The sequence below is a fragment of the Cupressus sempervirens genome, chromosome 3 (assembly GCF_028749045.1).
Source record: "Cupressus sempervirens isolate cs-2001-9-10 chromosome 3, ASM2874904v1, whole genome shotgun sequence".
Taxonomy (NCBI): Eukaryota; Viridiplantae; Streptophyta; class Pinopsida; order Cupressales; family Cupressaceae; genus Cupressus; species Cupressus sempervirens.
The window spans coordinates 832,771,405-832,792,494 of NC_143120.1; positions in this window are offsets into that span (position 1 = coordinate 832,771,405).

The following is a 21,090-nucleotide window of genomic DNA, read 5'->3' on the forward strand; positions in this document are numbered from 1 at the left end:
TGGTTGTAGTTTTATTTGATTATGGGGTTATTGACTCTTTTATATCCCCATTTGTGGTGGAGTATTGTGGGCTAGTGGCAGTTAGACAGGATGTTAGTTGGGAAGTAGAGTTAGCCTCAGGAGCCAGAGTGTTAGTTAGTTCCATGGTGTGGATTTGTCAGATGCAGATTGGAGACATGTCCACTAGGACTGATCTACACATTACCCCTCTAGGTTCTTATGATGTTGTTCTTGGCATGGATTGGCTTTATGCCTATAGCGCCAAGATGGATTGTTGACAGAAGAGGGTGGAATGTGTGGATGATGTTGGTATCTCTAGAGATATCTTCGGAGTGAAGAAGCCAGTGTCCCTTCGTATGATTTTGACTATGCAGCTTAGATGGTGCATGCGAAAGGGTTATCAGTTGTTTTCCATCACCATTAGTGATAGAGAGGAAGATTTAGAGCGGGAGCCATCCCTCAATGATTTTCCAATCCTATAAGAGTTTTCAAATGTGTTTCCTTTAGAGCTTCCTGGTATGCCTCCACCTTGAGCAATGGATTTTCGCATAGACCTTGTGCTAGGAGTCGAGCTAGTTTCAAGAGCACCATATAGGATGACTACTCATGAGCTTAGTGAGCTAAAAGCTCAATTGGAGGAAATTTTAGAGAAGGGTCATATTCAACCTAGTGTATCACCTTGGGGTGCACCAATGATCTTCGTCAAGAAGAAGGACGGATCACTTAGGTTATGTATTGATTATTGACAATTGAACAAAGTGACCATCAAGAACCGATATCCTCTTCCCAGAATCGATGATCTCTTTGATCAGTTACAGGGTGCCTAAGTATTTTCAAAGATTGATCTGAAGTCAAGTTATCATCAGTTGAGGATTGTGGATAGTGATATCCGCAAAATAGCTTTTCGTACTAGATATGGTCACTACAAGTTCACCGTGGTACCATTTGGCCTTACAAATGCTCCATATGTATTCATGAGCCTCATGAATGGAGTATTCCATACCTTTTTGGATAATTTTGTGGTTGTGTTTCTTGATGACATTATGATTTATTCTCATGATGAGAGAGAGCATGAAGAGCACCTGAGACAGGTATTGCAGAAGCTGGGAGAGAATCAGTTGTTTGGCAACTTGTCAAAGTGTGCATTCTTCAGACCCGAGATACATTATTTGGGTCATGTCATATTAGGTGATGGAGTCTCAGTAGACCCATCAAAGATTAAGGCCATCATGGATTGGCCAGCACCCACCAGTGTTACTGAAGTGAGGAGCTTTATGGGGCTAGCAGGATATTACTGACGCTTCATTTTAGGATTCTCTAGATTGAAACACCCCATCACATCTCTTTAGAAAAAGGGGAAGAAGTATGAGTGGATAGAGAAGTGTGGTAGAGCTTTTCAAAAGCTCAAGAGAGCCCTCACGAGTGCACCAATTCTTGCAGTACCAGATCCTATTGTAGATTTTGTGGTGTGCACTAATGCATCTTTAGATGGTTTAGGAGCAGTCCTTATGCAGGAAGGATGACCTATTTCCTTTGAGTCTAGGAAGTTGAAGACTCATGAACTCAATTATCCTACTCATGACCTACTAGCGATAGTGATTCATGCCTTGGTGAGATGGTGACATTTCCTTCTGGGTCATAGATTTGAGCTTCATTCCAATCACCAGAGCTTGCAGTACATATTTTCTCAGCCTAACCTTAATGCTAGGCAAAGAAGGTGGATGGAGTTTCTGTGTGAGTATGATTTTTATGTTCATTACATCAAGGGAAAGGAGAATATGGTTGTAGATGCCTTAAGTAGAAGGTGCCATGAGTTTTCATCTGTGACTACTTGCACTGACTTGAGAGAGCGGATCTTACAAAACTTTCCAGTATCATGCAATATTTCTCCAAAAGGTGTGCGATAGAATTAGGGGACACATGACAAAGTTTCAATGGGCATGTGATACATTTTTGTGTTACACCATGTTGATAAAATGTCACCCATAGAAACACAAAAACACTTAAGAAAAACACAAAAGGGAAAAAAATTGAGAAAAATTGAGTTTAGAACCTCCACACCAGGGAGTACCAAATCCACACAGATTGAGGAGTGAACACTCGAGTGCATAATCAACAATATGTCAAGGAATCAAGAAGGAGGAACATCAATCCATCTAAAATATAGAAATAATAGAATGTACTGAAAGCAACATGACAGTGAACATAAACAACATCACAATGTATAAAAATAACATCACAATAACTGAACAACCAAACTAAGTACGTGGTTCCTCCCAACCATCAATAGCATCATAAGACCATCATGGATCCTAGCCATCCCCCACGTGTAACATCCCAAGCCACTGATCAAATCATCGGTACTATTGTAATAGCGACATCACTACTAAAACATGCTACAATATAAGCATAAGGAAATATAACATGGTAGTAGTAAAGCATAAGATAATCCTACTAGTAGATAACATCACCTATCACATGCTAATCAGCATAATAATAAAATGTAACATGCTAACCAATAAGCAATAGATAATCCAATACAACAATTCACATCATCAAGTCATATGCTAAACATCATAATATGGAAATGCATCGAATGAACTAACATCATCTAAACATGATATCCAAGCATTCCAATGAAAGCATAAATCACAAGAAAGCATACTCTAGAACTTGAAGCATCAAGTGAAAACATCCAACAATAGTCACACTAGGATATAAGACCATCTCTGTACATCGGTCCCTAGCAGTGGTGAAGGTAGCTATGCCTCCCAACCATGTGGAACTCGTAGCTCCACACCTGAAGTGCTGATGGAGATAATGATCCAACTACAAACACACAAAACAACATCCATGGCTAACACTCATGCTAGACAATATACCTAAGATAATGCAAGGAGTACAAGTCCTAGTCAGACACTCAATAGGCTACTAAGTAGGGGCTAACATCATGGAGAGTCACTTGGCATCAAAAATCCCAAGCTCATACTTGTGTAGATTCAACATCCCTCAATGGAAAGGCTCTAGCACCCCACATTTTTATTATCTTAATTTTTTATTACCAATTACATATTTTATTTAGTTATCACTTAGTTAAAAACTTCCTCCGCCAACGTTTTAGGCACAATGATCACCAAGCTGTAGGATAGAAGCCTGCTCCATATGCTACCCTACCCTACTCAAGCTTATCCTACAAAAAGTGCCTGTGGGAATGCATACTCCCATCCCAACCTCAATGATCATAACTTTTGAAAGTACCACAAAAGATCGGGCCTCGCAAGTCACCTGACAAATGTACGCACACATACTCATGTGTGGCACACCACCATCACAAAGATCAAAACATAAGGACAGGATGAGAACACAATGCAAAAGATACCACCCAACTAAAATCAAAATAGGAAGGACAAATTCTACACAAATCCCAAAGCCAATAAAACCATACATCATGAAATCACTCAACCAGCCTTAATCCAAGAGTATGGAATCTACATGAATCCCAATGATGCAACAAAACCAAACATCATGAACTCTCTCCACTGGCCTCAATCTAGGAGTAGAGATTCTAGACAAATCTTAGTGTCCATGAAACAATAACAAAGGTTCAAAAGAAACAAAAAAACTAGGTATAAAATCACTCAACCAACCATAGTGTTAGGAGTACAGATGTGACATGCATCCCAATGAAACATAAAAGTGCAATAGTAGTCTGACTGATATCCAAATGGACCATCCAAGTGCATGACCCACATTGTGCCAAGAAAACTTGAGAAAATAGGGTGGCATGCAAAATGATGTAAAAATCCTAAAATTTTGGAAAACTTCAAAATTAAAACCCATTTGGCCTTTGGGCACAAATACCCCAAAAATCCCAAAATAATCAAGTTCGAACACCATATGAAAAAATGGCAAGCATAAAGGCATAAAACCCCAAACCCTCATCCTAAAAAATAGGAAAATGTTTGTACTCGCCCAATCGGGTAGAACTAACATACAGAAATAGAGGGGAACACTAGTTCTTAGCTTCCAAACAAACGGCTACCAAAAATAGAAGCAGAAATGGAGCAAAAACAATAAAATGGGAAAGCCCTACCTCATAGCCAAAAGGAAAAAATGAGAATTTGAACCATAAAATAAATAGCCCACAGAAGTAGCTGAAAATTGCGGCAATCCAAAGTTTTCCCGAGTTGGATCCATGAGCTCAACCTCATGATGATCCTATGCCCGTAGCTCCCACAACAAACAAGACAATAAATCCTCATGAAGAGGATTTTGGGTTTTACTCTCCAACTTTCTAATTCAAAAATGAGAACTGAGGAATTAAATTCCTTTTTGGATATTTATTCACTTTTCAAGTGAATAATCAATTAGGGCAATTAACTAGCCAACCTAGTTAAACCCCTAGTCAATCCAAATGAAAATAGGCTATTCCTATAAATAGGAATTCATCTATGGCAAAGCTGCCAGAAATTAAAATAAATCAATTAAAAAGCCTAAAAACCCAAAACACAGAAATCTACTTAACAACTTTTGCAACAATGCGAAACTCTAAATGCATAGACACACTCACTGGTCTAATCACATAATGCAAATGATTTCAGATTTAATAATCACCAAAAGGTTTAATAAAACAATTAAAATAAGGATACATTGACCATACAACAATGACATTGATAAAATATGAAAGGCCGAATCACTAACTCCATGTGCCACTGCTAGGGATATAAATCCTGCACACCAAACAACACGATCAAGTGCACTTACATATAATAACATAGCCGAAGCAATAAATGCATTAAATTACCTAATTTAACAATTTGTTAATTTATATTCAAATAATCTATTTACATCACTCATGTTCACATAAAGCATAACAATGTAGGAATGAAGTAAATAACCATAGCATTAAATCCATCACCTAACATAATCAGAGGTATGTCCAAATACCAGATAACTAGATATCATCTTAAAACACACTGTCATCTAAAAACAACATCATCATGCAATATGATCAATTGAACAACATAGTAGTCTAACATCTATGATACTAAAATCAAGGTATAACATCTGACCCTCAGGTCCTCTCAAATATAAAACATCACATAAGTAACAGATATCTCTTAGATCAAAATATAACAAGGTAAATGTCCACATCACATAACCAAATAATCCAACATGAAAAATCCATTTCTAATTACTTAAGCATTTAATAATGATTTTTTAAACAACACTTAAAAGCACTTAAAAGATATAAGCGAACATAGTCATAAACATTACTACCCACTGCTATAGGAACCTTGTCCAGTGTAGCATGGTAATAGTACATAGTGAAATCTCTTCACACATCTCAAAGTAATCATAGAACAACCTCATGATACCACATTGATCATAGGAAGCACTAGTACAAACCTAAGTGAATCATAAATCATATCAGAATCTCATAGATTAGTCAAAAGCATAATCAAAGCAACTGATATAGAAACATAAATCCAAACACCTCGACAATGTAGACCACTCATGGTCACAATCATGATCCATCACAAAAAAAGATCAACAAGGTTGCATCCATCAGGATGACTCATAGAAGTCAAATGGGAGAGGCACTGCATATTAATAATCTAGAAATCCAAAAAAATGAATAGAAAATATATACCTTGAGTACTAGGATCCACATTTGAATTGACGCCTCCATGGTGCGAGGGTGATGTATTAGGATTAGCAGGCTACAATCTAATGTAAATAATTAGTGCATTTATTAACAATATATAGATATAAATAAAAGACAAATACTTAGAAATGTTAATCATTCATTTTAATACGTATAAATACATTCACTTTAAATTTTTAAACAAATATATATAATCATTGTTTCTTTACTTCAAATAAATATAACGACTCATATTTTTGGAGCTTACTATCAAATATAGTAATTGGTAAAGTATTCAATTTGCAATAAAAAACAATTTTCTTTTTTACCTCATCAATAGATCCAATAGAAAAACCTTGCACACTCTTTTCTCAAAGTCATTTAGCCATGGTTGTATAGCCTTCTCTGAAAGCTAATTTCTTTTTGTCTTTAGAAGTTATTTTTTAAAACTTCATGGCCTAGATTTTGTTTGGTACCATGATTTATTTTTTGCAATCAATTTCAACAAGAAAAAAATATTTTACAATTTATAACTATTTGCATATAATTTTTCATTTACTTATACTTACAATTCATTCAGCAAGTTCTGAATATCCACTTGAGCCAAGCTTGTGCTGCCCATGCTTCCCTTTCCTTGCCTTAGTTTCCTATGATGTGTCAGGAAACCTATGCGAAGTTTGAAATATGTTAGACCATATAAGTATTAATAATTATTATTACATAATTTCATTCTTAATATTATGACATACCTTCTTTCCTCATGTGGTACCTTTTCTCCATCATCTATTATTTTTTTCTCAGTGGCATCCTTTTTAAGATTCTCCCACTCAATAGAAGGAATTTAGGGTGACCGCTCATAAAAAGGGTTCTTTTTCATTTGGGTCATGTAGTTGTACCAAATATAATTCAAATCTTGGCTTGATTTCTCAAGTAGCCTAAGTCTTTTGTAATGCCCTTCCCGGAGATCCTTGGAAACAAGGATTCAAATCAAGCAAAGATATATATATATATATATATATATATATATATTTACAAGTATGAATGCACATGACAACATCATACAGGGATCACAAAGATCGCAATGAAAGAATTCACCACAATCTCGACAACCAATGAATCTCCAAACACCACTACCAAAATGACACACCCGAACAAAGCCAACAACCACCACAAACAAGATGAGGGCACAAGAAATGACCACTCATCAACAAAACACCAAGTTGGGGTAAAATGCAGAATTCCAAAATTTGGCTAAGCTTGAAATCCTGAAGCCCTGAAAATTGGCTAAGTCTGGATTTCTGAAGCCCTAAAATTTCCTAGAATCTTTAACTTGTCTCCGAGAGGTTTGAAACCTATCTCAAAAGATTCTTCGCATATATTAAAATATATCTTAAGTATAAGGAATACTTAAATGATATATTTTAAACCCCAAGAGACAACAACATAACACAAAAAATTGCATTGAACGAAAACCACCAAAATACAAAATACAACAACATAGGGTCAAAGAACACCCAAAAATAGTATCCAAAAAAACTCTCAAAAAGATCGGATCATGAAGAAAAGTGCCCATTGATGGCATGCACAAGTTTTTCACAAAAATTGTGGGACACTTTTTACTAAGGGAGAGTGACACTTCTCCTTAAGGTGTGTGACACTCTTCCAGTATCGTATGACATATCTCAAGAAGGCGTGTGATACTTTACAGGATCGTATGACACTTCTCAAGAAGGAATGTGACACTCTTCCAATGTCGTACAACATTTCTCAAGAAGGCATTCGATACTTTACAGTATCGTACGACACAATTTGTATGGGCATGCGATACATTATTATGTTGCACAATGCTGACAAAATGTTGCCCATAGAAACATGAAAACACTTAAAGAACTAAAAAAAAAGGGAAAAACACAGAGAAAAACCTCCACACTGAGGAGTACCAGATCCATGTAAGTTGAGGAATGAACTCTCGAGTGCAAGAACAATACAAAACAATGAACATCTATCCATCTAAACTACAACAAAAAAGAAAATACTTAAATAAACATCGTAGTGAACTAAACAAACAAACTAAGTACGTGGTTCGTCCCAACTATCAATAGCATCATAAGACCATTGTGGGTCCTAGCCATCCCTCGCACATAACATCCCAAGCCACTGACCAAATCGTTAGTACTGTCGTAATAGGGATGTCACTACTAAAACATGCAACAATATAAGCATAAAGAAATCTAACATGCTAGTAGTAAAGCATAAGATAATCCTATAGTAGATAACATCATCTATCACATGTTAAACAACAGTAAGCAATAGATATACTACTAAAGCAAATCACATCATCTAATCATATGCTAAACATCATGATAAGGGAATGCATCAAATAAACTAACATCATCTAAACATGATATCCAAGCATTCCAATGAAAGCATAAATCACAAGGAAGCATACTCTCAAACCTGAAGTACCAAGTGAAAGCATCCAACAATGGTCGCACTAGAACAAAGATCATCTCTGTACACCAATCCCTAGCAGTGGTGAAGGTAGCTACGCCTCCCAACCATGTGGAACCTATAGGTCCACACCTTCCATGCTAATGGAGATAAAGATCCAACCAAAAACACACAAAACAACATCCATGGCTAACACTCACGCCAGACAGTATGATGGATGCAACCAAGAACTTAAGACAATGCAAGGAGTACAGGTCTTGTTTAGACACTCAAAAAGGCTACTAAGTAGGGGCTGACATCATGGAGAGTCGCTTGGCATCAAAAGGCCCAAGCTCATATCTGTGTAGCTCAACTCCCTCAATGGAAGGCCAATACATCGTGTAGATCAACTCCCTCAACAGAAGGCCAATACACAAAAGTACCATTTTATTATCTTAAGTTTTATTACCATTCACACATTTTATTAGTTATCACTTATTTAAAACTTCCTATCCTCCACCAACACTATGGGACTAAGGTCACTAGGCTGCGAGATAGAAGCCCCCTCCATATGCTACCCTACCCTACCCATGCTCATCCTATGACAAGTGCCTGTGGGCATGCATACTCCCATCCCAATGCCAATGATCATAACTTTCGAGAGTACCATAGAAGATCGAGCCTCACAAGTCACTCGAAAAATGTATGCATACGGACTCATGTGTGGTGCACCATCATCACGAAGATCATAACACAAGGATAGGAATGAGAACACAATGCAAAGAAAAAAACCAACTGAAAGCAACATGGGAAGGACAGATTCTACATGAATCCTAAAGCCAATAAAACCATACATCATGAAATCACTCAACCTATCTCAATCTGACAGATTGGGTTCTACATGAATCCCAATGATGTAACAAGACCAAACATCATGAACTCACTCAACCAGCCTCAATTCGAGAGTATGGATTCTACACGAATCCTAACGTTCATGAAACAAAAGAAAAGGTGCAAGAGAAACCATAACAACAGGTAACCAATCACTCAATCAAACACAAAGTTGGGAGTACGGGTGCAACATGCATCCCAATGCAATAAAAAGTGAAATAGTGGTTTGACTAATATCCAAATGGATCATTCAGGTCCACAACCCACATTGTGCCAAGAAAACTCGAGAAAATAGGGTAGCACGCAAAACAAGATAAAAACCCCAATTTTGGCAAACTTTCAAAATTAAAACCCATTTGACCTTTAGGTTCAAAAACCCCAAAAATTCAAAAATAAATGGAATTAGACACCGTATGCAAAAATGGCCAGCATAACGGTGCAAAATCCAAAACCCTCATTACAAAAAAATAAAAAAATGTTCGTACCTGCCCAACCAGGTAGAACTAACATACAGAATCAGAGGGGAACACTAGTTCTCAACCTCCAACCAAATGGCTACCAAAAATAGAAGCAGAAACGGAGCAAAAACAATAAAACAAGAAAGCCCTACCTCATAGCCAAAAGGGAAAAATGAGAATCTGAGCCATAAAATAATTATCTCATAGAAGTAGCTAAAAATTGCGTCAATCCAAGGTTTTCTCGAGCTGGATCCAACAAGCCCAACCTCGTGATGATCCCATGCCCATAACTCCCACAATGAACAAAACAATAAATCCTCATGAAGAGGATTTTGGGTTTTACTCTCAAACTTTTCAATTTGAAAGTGAAAAGTGAGGAATTAAATTCCTCTTTGGATACTTATTCACTTTTTGGGTGAATAATCGATTAGGGCATTTAACCAGCCAATCTAGTTAAACCCCGAATCAACCCAAACAAAAACAAGCTATTCTTATAAATAAGAATTCATCTATGGCAAAGCCACCAAAAATTAAAATAAATCAATTAAAAAGGTCAAAAAATCAAAAACACATAAATCTCCTAAAAACTTTCATGACAAAGCGAACCTCTAAATGCACAGACACGCTTACTGGTCTAATCACATAATGCAAATGAGTTTCAGTTTAATAATCACCGAAAGGTTTAAATTAAACATTTAATTAAGGATACATCGACCATACAAGGATGACATTGGTAAGATATGAATGGCTGAATCACTAACTCCATGTGCCACTGCCAGGGATATACATCCTGCACACTAAACAACACAATCAAGTGAAATTGCATATAATAACATAGCTGAAATAATAAATGCATTAAATCACCTAATTTAACCATTTATTTAATTATATTAAAATAATCTATTTACATCACTCACATTCGCATAAAGCATAACAACGCAAGAATAAAGTAAATAACCATAGCATTAAATCCATCACATAACATAATCAAAGGTATGTCCAAATACTAGATAACCAAATATCATCATAAAACACACTGTCATCTCAAAATGGCATCATCATGCAATATGATTAACTGAACAACATAGTAGTCTAATATCTATGATACTGAAATCAAGGTGTAACATCTGACCCTTGGGTCACCTCAAAAGTAAAACATCACATAAGTAATAGATATCTCTCAGATCAAAATATGACAAGGTAAATGTTCGCAATACATAACCAAAGAATCCAACATGAACAATCCCTTTAGTTACTTAAGCATTTAATAAAGATTGATTACTCTGCATTAAAAAGGCATTTAAAACACATAAGAAAACACAACCATAAACATGAATAACCACTACTACAGGAACCTAGTCCAGTGTAGCATGGTAAAAGAACATAGTGCAATCTTTGCACACATCTCAGGGTAATCATGGAACAACCTCATGATACCACATCGATCCTGGTAACCACTAGCACAAACCTCAGTGAACCATAAATCACATCATAATCTCAAAGATTAGTCAAAAGCATAGTCAAAGCAACTGATACAGAAACATAAACCCAAACACCTCAACGGTGTAGACTACTCAAGGTCACAATCATGATCTATCACAATAAAAGATCAGCAAAGTTGCATCCATCAAGACGACTTACAAAAATCAAATGGGAGAGGCACTACATCTTTGAAAGAGAGTGGGTCCAAAAAGAGTTTTCATGGCATCAATCATTTTATCCCTTAACTCTTTTGTTTGCAAATTCCACCTTTTAATAAAAGAAAAGAAACTTTTAGATTCATAAATAGATTAAAGCTACCTTTTGATTTACTTGAAGAAATTGATAAAGTAATGAAATCAAAATATGATACCATGTGCATATGGTTGGCCCAAATATATGCAAACATTCATCATTAAATTTTTCATAAAAAAGATTATTCCCTATAAAACAATAGTGGGATTAGTGGTTATTGAAAGGGACTACATAGGAGGTTAGTGCATTTTATTATCATTATAAGATTGTATTGTAAAATAAAGGATCAATCTTTAAAGTACCTCGAAGTTGGGCTAAACTTAGGGGAAGACCACCTTCATTGATAATGAACAATTGATCACAATTCTTTATTGTTCCTGTACATATAACCTGTCTATACCCAATAATTTTCTCATCACCTCCTACATTAAATGAATTCAATATTAAAAAATACCCCCTAAGAAATAATTGTTCAAGTTAAATAAACACATTAAAAATGAGAGAGAAAACTAGGAATCTACTTACCAATAGGCACTGCCACCACATCTATTGTTGTGCTACATGTTGCCGGATTTGTAGTTGGCATTGACTCTTTGGTTCTTTACTTGTAGAAAGCAACATAGTGAACATAGGATCAATGATAGGAGCTTAAAAAAGAGATCATTAGATCACAATAAAACAAGATTGTCAGAGCTATTAAAAAAAAAATTGTTCGATCAAAACAAAAGTATAGGATAGAACATGGAATGTATTTGAACCACCTAAAGTATCATCCTCTAGGCAATTTCCCTTGTATGCCCTTAACATCCTCTATCAAAATAACACATGTTCATTTTATTTAATGACATAAATAAAAGTGTATACAAAAAAAACCATTATTGAACTTTTGTTATAATTAAAAACTACATTAATACTTATGGTATATGTACAAACTAGGTGCATCAATTTATCCCCTATCTATTGTGTTTCATGAGTCTGAGGTTGAGTTGATGCCAATTGAAAAATCTTTCTTCCTAAAAAACAAAACACCTTTTCCACTGCAACCATAGGATTGATGCCTAACGTAAAATCAATAATGAATTCATCCTTCTCATCCTGTGGCTCGTTATGGACTACTATTTCCTTTCCCTTATCTTGATCAACACTCATTTGTGAGAGAAGTATTATTAGCACTATATTTAAAATTGATCTAAAATAGTAGTGAAGAATAAACATAATAGCAAATATGCATTAATGTATTTCATTTATCTAACTTGTACAACAACAAATGAATTTTACCTGTTGGGAAAAACAAGTCTCATGAAAACCATCGCTGCCATGTGTATCATGTGGCTATCGATCCATATTGTAGCCCTATATTTCAAGAAATAATAATTAAGACATGTTCAAACACATGTATTATTATTATAGGTTAGCTGAAAGAATATAAAAAATTAATTATGTGTTGGATTCATTGAATAGAGTTGATTTTAAATGTGCATAGTACATACCACCTTGCCCATGATAGTGGATTTTTTTATATCTATGTGATTCAAATGGTAATCAATAAGACTTTATTTTCCTCCATGTATTTATTTTATCACCCATACAAATACACAATTTCCCTCTCATGCCTCAAATATACAATTGGGTCACTTCTTAGTTGATGCAGGTCATGTACTATTTATAAAACCTGCAATATTCCTTGATGCTTTTGGTCTTTTGTCAATGATATAGCTATTTTTTTACATTGTTTACTAACCTTTTTTTGTATATAATTTTCCACAAGTGCATAGCCCAATCATGTATTGAGGATGGTGCTATTTGATATATCCTTTCTCCAACACAAAAAATTAGTGTTTATTAGACAAAGTTCATCAGGGACCCATTATTTCCATAGATGTTTGTACCTAAAGGGCACATTAGATTCACCTTCAATCTAATCATCTTAAGAAAATGAACCCCCTTGACAAAGGAAAAAATTCATTCACTTATTAAATTTCTTTCTAATATTTTGACATCAAGTCAATCTCCTTGATTTAGACATACTAAATGTCTCACTTTATTCTTCCATTCATAAATTTTCTTCGCTCAAGGAAGAAAAATATAAAACATACATATTCATTACAACTTGCACTCGACGAAATAAGAGAGATAGGTGGCAATGAGAGAGATATTTTACAAATTGTAAAAGGCATTATCTCTATGGGGTGTACTGCCTTATACCTAATGATCCATAAGACTTTGTGGGATGCTCATGAAAGGGCTTTGGGTTTCTACAATAGCAAATCAACTATCTTATGTTAGCTAAAAAAAATCATGATAAATATGCTCAAAATTACATTAAGTATTAGGATCACATATGAAATATACAAAATAAAAGTTACATGACAAGTTAATCAAATTAATCATTGATCTATCACGAACTGAATATTGATAGTAGAGGTATTGAACAAAGTAATTGTACATTTCATTCTACTCATTAATAATAAAACCTACCTCCAATTTTAACTAATAAAACCCCCTATCATTAATATAACTCTTCATCCATCTCATCATCAGTACCATCACTATCATTGACATCATCACCACCACTATCATGGTCATCATCATCATCATCATCATCATCATCGTCGTCGTCGTCGTCGTCATCATCATGATTCGTAGAAGCATCATCATCATGATTAGTAGCAACATCATTTGCATTAGGGCCATCATCGATTAACTCTCGATCATGAACCACTTATTCATCTTCCTCCTTATCTTATTCCTCCATCACATTATAATTTATTAGCCTTCCTCTTGGATCATGTCTAACAACAAATGACCAACATAGTCAATGTGGAACCTCTGAGTAAAATACCACTCACATTGGCTTGGAAGAAAATTGGGCTCATCCTCAACTGACTCAAATAACCTTGTATTAATTAGTGAAAATCCATTCTCATGCTCAATAATAGCTCTATCAATATCATTTTGATTGATTTATAGACTATACTATTTGATTAAAAAGATAACTAATTTTAAGGAATTAAATTTATAATCCAGTATATCAACCAAAATGCCATAGTGTTGATTTTGAGATTCTTGAGGATGTAAGTCATTTCTAGATGAAATATTGGTCACTTGGAAGACAACGCTTATCCCAAAATCACAAGTTATCTTTGTTTCATCAAAATATTTGATGTAGAATTTATAACCATTGCATAACATATCCTTGTGGTGTTTTACCTATAATAATGTCAAACATGTATAAATTATTGCATCATGGGTTAAAAAACATACAATTGATTAACAAACTTATAAGTACTTGGAGATCTCTTAAACCATTTACTAAATCTATTTACTTTTGTGTAACATTGGGATATCTATTACAATGAACCTATTTAACCAATAAAGACATGGATTCACATTTTAATCTATGGCCAAAATGTTGACATCATTCAATCCATACCATCATCCAATCTTGATTGTTTATACAAATATTTTGCATCCCACTCATTAGTAGTTGTACAAAAGTAAATAGATGACTTACAATAGATTTATTTTGAAGATTAGTAATTAATTAACTACAATAACATCTCATAATTTATTACCTTTCAATTTCCTATATCTATCATTCACCACCAAGTACTCTCAATCTAATTTTTTAATGGAGTCAAGATCCCAAATGTAATCTATATGGGTCTTTGTCAAAAGATTAGAAAGATATTGAGTTATGTACACCATCATCTGGTTTACCATATATCCCTCAATCATAGAAACCTTAGGATGTTCTCTTTGTTGAACCAAACCCTTCAAAAATTTCAAGTGTCTCTCAAACATCTATTGGGAATAAAAATCACCTTCCCAATTTGAGTACCATTCCAAGCTTTTGAGCCCTATGAGCATATTTAATGCATATGTACCCAGCTATCCATTTTAGGCCTAAGAGGTGCTTAATTTTTCTAACACCTTGCATTTAGTATATCCACCCTTCCCATGAAGATAAACTGCCATTCTGAGTCATTCTATGAAGTTTCGTTTTGAGTAATGTTCAAATCTATATTTTTGCCTAAGTTAAATAGTGATAGGTAGCCTAGTTTGCATTTGAATACCCTATACCTAGTAATGTTTCATGACCCTCTACTTTGGGAATGTTTAGTATGCATATCAAAGAACCTATATTTCAGATTCGAAATCATTTTGAAATGTTTTGACTAGGTTTTAAATCCCTCAAATTTGGTTATTTACCTTTTCCATACTAATGTAAATTGTTCAAAATTCTAGGAGGCCTTGTTTGACCAATTCTAACTGGGTTCCACTTTTTTGGCACAAATCAAATTGGAAATGGATGAAAATTTCCAATTTCCAATTTTCAATTATTCACACGAACATTAAGCAAATGTTTGCATGTACATTCCTTGCATTTATGTTTGCACAAACATAAATAAATATAAATACACATGTCCACATGAATATAAGTGCAATGAATATTTGTGACAATATACAAAAGTTACTATTTTCATTGTAAAATTGCTATTTTTTTGAAAGCATATGTTCGCACGAACACAATGTTTGTGCGAACATATCTATTCACACAAACACTCTATTCACATAAACATATGCTTTAAAAAAAAAAATTCTATTTTCTTTAAAAAAAAATGGTATTTTGACCCTCAAAATTGGGATCAAACGATCTCCTATTATAAATCAATAAATGTCAAGTTGTGCTTCTTAGAGCAAGCTTTCCAATGACTATAATTTTAATAGGTATTATATTCATTAAAATTTTCAAAAATGAGTTTAACTCATTATAGGTTTATTAATGATTGAACATCAACTAACTTTGACACTTTGAGAAAAATTGTGAATTAGGTAAGGGTTTTTCTGAAAAATATCTAGGGAATAGGTTACTAAGATAGCTTTATGTTAAAGAAAGAAATTTTGATTTATGATATATTGAGTTCAAGTTATCCTTGTCAAAATGAACCTATGTTTGAATTACAATTGATGTCACTTCAAAACTTTAGAAACTATACAAAATTCAACCAAATTGAATCAAACCAAATGCATCCTCTAGATATTGATGTTACAAATCCAGCATCAAAAGAATTACCTCATTATCATTTCTAGAAACAAATTTATGCTTGTCAAGGAAAGTGTCACTCTTTAAAAAATTTGATTTTTCATATGTACCACTTTTTGAAGGCGAAGAATAATTTGACTTAAATAATTTTTTCCTTTTTGTAAATTACACTAGTACATTTAACCCTAAATTTTGACCTTAAATTTTGACCAAAATATAAATTGCTTAGTGGTTGGTCACATTATAAAGGAAAGTTTTGTTTTTTTTAATAACATGCCTGTGTTGGTCGCAATTGTGATCAATGCTTTCTATTTTTTTTTGGTCTCAATTGCAACCAACAAGTCAACATAAATATATTTTAAAAAAAGTGCCAAACATTGAGCTGCATTTCACTTTCAAGCATTTCAGCAAATGCGGACTAGTTGAGCATTTACATCCTCTCGTTTATTAGGTACAAACATCCAATCTTTGCCCGCTAAGTTTCTTCCCACATACGCCTATAGAGTAAAGGGTCATTGGGGTTGGAGATAGATATCCACTGATCAGCTAGGGAGAGAAGTGCATACCCTGACTGCTTGAATTAGGGGCAAGGTTGGCGGGGAACGAGCCACTTTGCATGTCTAGGGAGATAACTGCATGAGTATCTCTCTCTCTCTCTCTCTCTCTCTCTCTCTCTCTCTCTCTCTATTGCAGCTTGTAAGTCATTGTTTGCTTTGGACATTGGTCATATTTGCTTAATTTTTAATAGGAATTGTACAAGGTTTGTATTGCATTTTACATGGATTGTGAACAATTATTAATAGTTGTTGTTTTTAAGAGCTTTTACATAAACTTATTGCTCTTTGTTATTAGTAAAGACCATACCTAGGGTTTTAAAACAAAATGGCTATCTCACCTTTGAACCATAGAGAAATGGAGATCTTGTCTAGAGAGGGAGGTAGCCTAATGTATTATAAGATTCTACACTCAACAACTATGTAACTCACCATCTCCAAGTCCGATTCAATTTGTTGAGATTGGGCATTTTGATGTCAGTAACCTGTATAATCTTACTAGTGAATTTTTTTGGAAGTAGGAAGAGCATTGATTTAGTGAAGATGAACATTAGGATGCATATGAAATGTTCTATGGGAATGGAGATTTGACATTGGGTATGCCCCAGAACCTTGAACTAGCATATGCCCTAATTAGTAGTACTAAAACCATTAAACTTAGGGTTTGGCGGGTTAGAAACTTAGAAAAGAGTTGAAAACCTAAACTTTGTAATCTTGAAGTACTTTGAAATGGGAGTCTGAAAGTCCATTTTGGTTTGGAGGTATTTTGGAAGAATTTTGAATTAAGGTAAAAAAATTCAATATGGAAGCATAACTATTTTAAGTTTGTTTTAGGCCTATCTTGCAATTTCTCTTTGTGGGCATTGGTAATGAATCTTGCAACCTCAAAGATAGCTTTTCTAAGTTGATTGATAGTTTTTCTAACTTGATTGAGTTGATTGAGTCATGCTTATGGGATGTCTTTGTAAAGTTGGAGTTGATAGGTCCTATGGAGGGCTTGTGTGAATTACTTGGAAGGTGAAGAGTCATCTAGGAGATTGGTGAAGCCTTAAAGAGTGATTGTACAAATAGGTGAGTTTGTGGTGATAGGTGGAATTGTAAGAATCTATACCCTTATACTTGATTGTTTGAACCATAGTACAAATTCTAGTTCTTTTCCACTTATCAGTGGCAAAAAATAAAATTCTCAACAAATATTGGAGAGATTTTGGCAACTTCTTGAGAAAATATTGAGAATTTTGAAAATACTTAAATTGACTTAAAAGTGCAGATTTGTCTTTCCATTTTAACCCACATGTTGCTATGAAGACATTATTAATTACACTGATAAGTTGCATTTCAAATTTCTAGTGCAGCCCTAAACTCAAACTGCTAGGAGTATTTCGAGCATAGATTGCAGCACTCCCACTATTAAAGGTATTCAATCATTGGGGAAGCCCTAATTTGATGCTTGTTAATGTATAAATGAAATTTGGACCTGAACAAAACAAAATTACCTTTGTTTAAGATAAAATTAAACCCTTATTTGAAGATTTGATAAAGAGTTGAAAAATAGGTGAATAGGTGAGTTCAAAAATACCAAAACTTTTTCTATTTTGCAAGGATGGGAATGGGTAGTTTGCTAAGCAACGAAATTTGAAAAATAATTTGACTGTTTAGATTGTTCTTTTCATCTTTTATTGGGGGAAGACTTCTCTGATGATACCTTCTTGTTTAAACAGTCATTGATTGGGGGAAGGCATAGTTTGAGGAAGCCCTAGTTATGAGGGCCTAAATAGGAGGGTTTGTAAGTTGAGGTACCATACTAATAGTGTGATATGTAAAATAGGGGGCAAAAATCATAGCTCTAAAGGTGAGGTACCATACTAATAGTGTGATATGTAAAATGGGTTGCACTACTACATTGAATTTTGTGTAGTAGATTGTCTATCTTCTATAGGTAAAAATCTTTAATTGGAATGTTATTCTTTCTTGCCATATTCCCAACACATTCAAAACTACTCAATGAGCTCATTTGAAAAAAACTTTATCATGTCCTTCAAATTGAGAGTAACATCCAACCTTTCACCAATGTCTATTTTCTCTATACTAACTAAATCTAAAGCTATCAAATTATCAACTTGTGTTTTTGTAGAGCACTCCAACTCCTCAGATGAACTTGCACAAGTTGTGGCAATTGATAGGAATAACACTAGCCCTAAAAATTCCTGTAATATTCACATTAAACATTAGAAAAGAAAGTAACTATAAAGGAATAGGTTACTCATACAAGTGAACTATCTATATCATTAATTGAATCTTATAATTAGTACTATCATTTTGGAAGTCTTGCACTAAAATAAATGTAACATTTGTCATAACTATACTGCTACCTAATGAACTATTTAACTGTTGACAGTCTAGACTTCATAAGTCTATCATGGACCATAATAGCACTATTGACTAGTGGAAGACTACAACATATACTTTACTTGAACTATTTGACTATACAAATTAATTATCTTAGAAAATTTTAAATCTCAAATTTTCTGCTAACTTTATGCTTTTAGCAAATTATATCTTATGTGGGAGTTTCATTGATAGATATGCACTTGTGATCTTGTTTTTCAAATTATGATTTAATATTATGGTTACCTTTTGTTTTTTCTCTATTTTTGAGTAGATGATGTTATTCAGGGTGATCTTATGCTTGATAATGGTATACTAAGAATTATATTTGTCAGATTCAGAAAATATGTGAAATTATATTCTAGTGTTAATGTTAACCTTGATACATTTTTTCTTTACAATAGGATATTGTTGAGTATGCTATATGGTTTTGAATTTATATTTTCTATTACCACTCAACCATTAAATTTCATACTAATTGTCACTTTAGTTACACAAGAATTGTGCCTACCTCTTTTCCATGAGAATAGTGATAGTTCCAGAAGTAGTTCAAAGTTAAAAGAGTTCAAGAGTCATTGACAATTTAGAAGAAACAAGAAGTGGTGTCAAAGGATAAATAGGAAATAATACTAACTCTATTTTTTTTACAATCAAAACATGTTTCTTGGCTCCTCCATCAATGTCCAATATTAAGGACTATAGATGAATCAAAAGAGCTAGAATTGGCACAAGGAGAACCTAGTAGTAGGAGAGAAAAATCCTTGGTTTTGCATGAAAGAGAAAGGAGCTCTAAAAGGGAAAAGAAGAAGATATAGGAGAAGAATAAAAAAACCAAAAGCCATCTTGATGGATACTCAACTGGAAACCCTTACACCTAAACATGTTGAGGAAATAAATGAGTTTGATTCTATCATACCCTCAACATCAATAGTAATTTAAGAAATTCATTTAGAGGTCATATCTCATATCAAGAATCCCAATTTTATTTCCTAACTAGCCACTATTTTTGTATCTTACTCATATTTTTCTATAGAAAGAGTGATGCCACAAACTCCTGCTAAAGTTACATGATGCAGAGAGAGAGATAGAGAGGACAACAGAGGTGGTGAATAGGTGACAACATGATGGGGACACAACCCAAGAACAGAATGGAACCAATAGAAAGGGAAAATTATATTAACTAAGAAAATAAGCTAGTACAAATAGTACAGAGAAAATAAACTTCAAAACATGCCCTAAGAGCTTACAATAGCATAAATTTGGAGAATATTTCTCCTTTTAGCACCTCCTCTCAAACTCCACTCCGAACTGCCTTTTACAATGCCAGAAATCTCCTTAAATAGACCCCAGAGGGTTAAGGACTAGGAGTACATTCTAGAAAGTGCTAGTAGGCATCCACCGACGAAATAGAAGGTTCCAGAAGCTGCGTTAAAAGTCGGTGCAAATCTAGAAGAATCTAGAAATGGTAACCGAACTTTCGGGAAGCATAACTTTTGAACCGTAGCTCCGATTGACGAACTGTTTACATTTTCGGAAAGCTCTCAAAGCGCTCTATAGCCCAATGGACAACTTTGATCATCCCCCATTTTTTTACCCTTTTAAAGGTCATTTAATGCCCCAACCTTGACTTTGAAACATTCTTAGGAGGTCTCCAAAACTCAAAAAACTGCAATAACTTTCAAACCGTGGGGCCTATTGACCTGATTCTTTTTTTGGAATGCTCTAAATCATGATTACATTCATCTAGCCAATTTACACTTTCTAGCTTATCGAAATGATGGCCCAAATACATGCTCCTATTTTTTCAGGATTTTCAAATGCACTGATAGTTGAACTATGAGAGTTGGAACCTTTATTTGAGCCAAATGGGTAGCCAAAAATGTAAAGACATGAAACAAAAACTAAGGCTAAGTACATTTTTTTGGGTGACACAGGATTGCC